This window comes from Coptis chinensis, chromosome 8, assembly GCF_015680905.1.
Source record: "Coptis chinensis isolate HL-2020 chromosome 8, ASM1568090v1, whole genome shotgun sequence".
In the NCBI taxonomy this organism is placed as follows: Eukaryota; Viridiplantae; Streptophyta; class Magnoliopsida; order Ranunculales; family Ranunculaceae; genus Coptis; species Coptis chinensis.
In genome coordinates, this window is record NC_141463.1 from 23,488,214 (window position 1) to 23,492,615 (window position 4,402).

The 4,402-nt window shown below is 38.3% G+C and overlaps 1 long non-coding RNA gene across 1 annotated transcript; it reads right to left on the reverse strand.

Annotated features, from left to right (window-relative positions):
* Positions 1-350: 350 nt before the first annotated feature.
* On the reverse strand, positions 351-3,355 carry LOC147480654 (uncharacterized). Its single transcript, XR_015204761.1, has 3 exons — positions 2,274-3,355; positions 1,981-2,068; positions 351-1,070 (listed from the first exon to the last, which is right to left on the reverse strand). It is a non-coding gene; the product is annotated as an uncharacterized LOC147480654 (long non-coding RNA).
* Positions 3,356-4,402: the final 1,047 nt, after the last annotated feature.

Genomic DNA, 4,402 nt, shown 5'->3' on the forward strand with positions numbered 1-4,402 from the left:
AAAACCGATATATATCATATATATCGGATATATCTATTTTTTGGTGACTATTCCAAACTATTTAAAATATCGGAAATATCGGACATATAATATCAGAAATATATCGGAAATATATTAGAAATATCGGATTTATATTAAAAAATAGTAAAAAAGTCAACCGATATATATCGTAAATATCGATTATATCGGCGATATAAAGTTTTATATCGGAAATTCCGATATATATCGGAAAAAAAAGGATTCTATATTTGGTGGATATATGTCGGAAATATCGATGTCGGTGTACCAAAATACCGATATATATCGGCGATATATCAAATATATCGACGATATTTTGGTCCATGCCTTAAAGGAAGCAAATATGTTTTGGGGCCAACCAGATGGAAAGATGCTACAGAGTCCTTCACATAGCAGCTTGAGAAGCCCGATGGCGACAAACCAGTCAAGAAAAAGAATGGGCAACTCAGCCCAGTAATGCAACCAGATGGAACAAAGTCTACATTGTACACATGTACATGTTCGGTATTTTTTCACTTGTTTACAGTATCTCTATGCAAAACACAATGAACGATGAGATCAGACCGTATTTGAAGAGAAAACAGGAATCAGAATAATGAAGGAACATAATCAAGACAAACAAAGTTACATGTCTGGCTTGACCATTAAAAGGGGATGAACATTCACAGGGAAGAAAATCATGAGCCAAAAGCCGAATAGAGGTATATACCAAGAGAACTTCTAGGGATATAAATTCCTGAAACAGCGGAAACTATATTTCCATTTTTTTCGTTTATTGCTCTTCTAGTTGCTCTTAGCCAAACCCATTTTGGTTCTGTAGCTCTGCATCAGTGAGCATCAAAGAGTTATGATGATGAACCAAGAACCACTGCCCATTATGGAACTCATAAACATGTGTGACATGGAATGGCTCCGTCTCCATGTCAACATAGGTCTTCATGGTCAACCAAGCCATGTCTGTTAACAACCGAGCCCGGAGATTTTGTACCTGGAAAGCAACCCCTTGGCCCCAACTAAATGCAAGCTGCCAACTCTGCATAACTGCATCATACCTGTAAATTGGACAAACAGACAATCAGTTATCAATGACTTGAATTCACAACTACTGTGTAGTGATTTGTAATGCTTTGAGACATCATAGAGCAAAACTCACTATCTAACTAAACTCTGCTTCTTCAAAAGAATTACTTCATCGCATATCAATGTACATAACAGGTGCAACCCAACTTGGTGGTCCCATGTTTGAGATTGTACCACCAACAATTTTAGTGGCCAAGATGGGAAAAGTGGGATTTAGTGACAAGTCCTTACACAGCTCTCTACAGCAAGTATTGACTCAATGTTTGTAACCCTTCTCAACTACTTCACTCTTAAACTCATCTATCAGCGTTATTAACTAATAATATTCTCAAACGAATGTATACTTCCCAAGAGGCTACATTATTAGTTGCACGGCTTGGTCATAACCATGTATACTTCTGTTGATGCATTTAGAAACTGATAAAACATACGGCTGAAAGCAATAATACTGTTTTATTGTTGAGAGTAGGAGCTGTTGCATAATGCCCACTCTGCCACAGAGATGGGGAGGAAAACAAAAGAAAAAAGAAAAAGCAGATAAAAAGGAGAAAAAATGGACCAAACACTCAAAATAGTCAACTTGAAGACCAAGAAATGTCTAAACCAAATTTTTTGATCAAGAAATCTGCATCACAATCAAATAGACCAACTGCTATGACCATAATGTGGGAATATATCTTAATAACAAGTTATTTCACCAGCCAGGTATTTCCATTACACATATGTAATACCTTTGAAGAAATGTTGTAACAAAAAACATGAATCAAATTTAAAGAGGAAATGGAAAAAAACAATAAGATCATTTTAAAGGCAATCATGAACTTCTAGCTTATAGCCTTCACATGGAAGGTAAACAAAAAATACGGATAAAGAGAACCATACCCAGTAAGGAGCTCTCCAGTGCTATGGATACAGGATACAGCAAGTAGCAGCTTTATTTCTGTTCAGACGGACAATAAAAGATTCATTCCTGCCTCAGCAGCAATTTAAAATTCAAGGATACTAATTTTTGGAACAAATGATATTATCTGAAGATTAAAACACACACACACACAAATAAATAAATAAATAAAATAGCAACACAGGCATGGATAGTCTAATTTTTTGAAAGGGATCACAATATTCAATCAACCAGTAGGAAAGGCGAAGAATGCGGTGTCATTTGGATTTCTAACCTTCTTTTGGAGAATCTCATCTGCTCGTAAATTGTGCAATGAAGTCGTAGGGGAACAGAATTCTCAGCTCCCATGAAGATGTGGACCAAGGGGATCACCAGAGTTTTGCTTTGCTAATGCCTCATCGCAAAGGCTTCGTTTAAACAAAAACAATGGCCTGCCCCAGTTCACCCTGTCAAATTTGTACTCCCTGTAATAGACAACAAATATATCCTTCTTAATCAAAGCTTCATTTCCATGTTGCGTTGAGAGTCTCATGAACCAACCAGTAGCACGTAAATCACGAAACACCATCGGTAAGAACTGACGGAACAACAACACACCATTACATACATTGTACAAATGTCTGTCCTTTGTCAGAGATTACAGATAAGAGCTACACACAAGCTCTTCTAGAAATGACATATCTATTGGTTGTTACTCACCAAAGTGTGAAGCATTTCAACAATGAGGCTCAAGTTTTTTGACTCAGGGTGGGACTTATCACCAGCAAAAAATTCATGGATCTTGCAATTCACTTCTATATAGTTACACCCAGATGATTTCTTCTGACCCTTTCATCTTATAACAGATCTTACCTTAGATACTTCATTCCACTTCCCGCAACTGGCGTATATATTAGCTAGAAGCACATGGTAGTCTGTGTTATCATAGTCCAACTCCATCAACTGGTTACATGCATATTCAGCAACTTTAACATTCCCTTTGATTTTGCAGGCTGAAAGCAGGCTTCTCCAAATGTTTGTATCCGGTTCAAATGGCATCCCCTTGATCATATCCCAAGCTTTGTCGACGAGTCCTGCTCGTCCAAGAAGATCAATCACGCAAGCATAATGCTTTAAGCCAGGGGACATCCCGTATGTTTGTGCATCAAGTTAAAAAACTCCTTTCCTTCACTAACAAAACCCTAGTGACTACAAGCAGATAATACACTTAGGAATGCAGCTTCATCAGGTATGAATCCGTCTCTTTTCATCTGTTCAAAAAGATCAAGCGCCTTTGAACCAAAACCATGACATCCATAACCCGAAATCAGTGCACTCCATGTTATCATGTTCCAATTTCTCATCTCACCAAATACTCTTTGTTAGAATAGTTGTATGAACACAGCAACTAAAAGTAGAAACCGAAGAAGGAACGATAGCAATAAAGAAACAAGGGCGGCGATGGCGGGAATAACCAAAAGCGGATTAGAACGTCGCTTAAGGAAAGATTTAAGCCCTTCAATGGTGCGAGAAAGGCAGCGATTGGCGTCTTCCTCCGCGAGGATTCAATGGTTAACGGTGGCTGACTTTGCACTAGAGCGGACTACCCTCTAGAACAATGAATATAACTCTCGGCGGTGACGGGAAGAAGAGAAGAAGAAAAATTTGGTTTTAGTTTTACGTTTCTCGACGAGTTGAGTTTTCGATCAAGTCCATTCTCTCTATGGACTCACAGTCCTATTTATAGAGGTTAGGAGAAAAGAGACCAACTCTAATAGAACAACTGAAACTTCTTTGCTTTCAAGAAAAGGCAAAACAAGTTTAGGCTATTGGTCAAACCACTACCCACAACAAGAAGCCCAAGCCCGGGGGCGAACCCACCCGATGTGGTGGATAACCAATGTGGGACTATCTACTATGCACTAAAGTGGCGAGAACACCATTTGTTCATCTCCTCCACTTTGCACACACACACTAGTATTTAGAAATACGCAAGAGATTCAAACAATCCCCACTATTTCAAAATACTAATAGTCCCCACTATTTTGGAATAGGATATTACAAAAGAAATGGGTTAACGAAATGCGGAGAGAATCGAAAAAACAATGCATAAGATCTTGGTGCTTTTAGGGCTTGAACGGTCATAGGGTAACATGTCTTATAATACACGTGAAAGTGGTGGATTAAAAATCTTTGAACCAACATTCCCTTGTAGTAAAATAGAGGACATGCACCCACATTGCTCTTTCATTATATGCGTTTCTGCGGTGTTGCGCTTTTTTTGGCCCTACTAGCTACTGTGTTATGTGAATGCTCTAGAGTATTTGCACGAATACTCATAAGAACCGACCAGTTCTACATTTCCGTAGGTGGATATCCATCAAGTGTACATAGCGACTAAAATACACTATCTCATAAAAATAA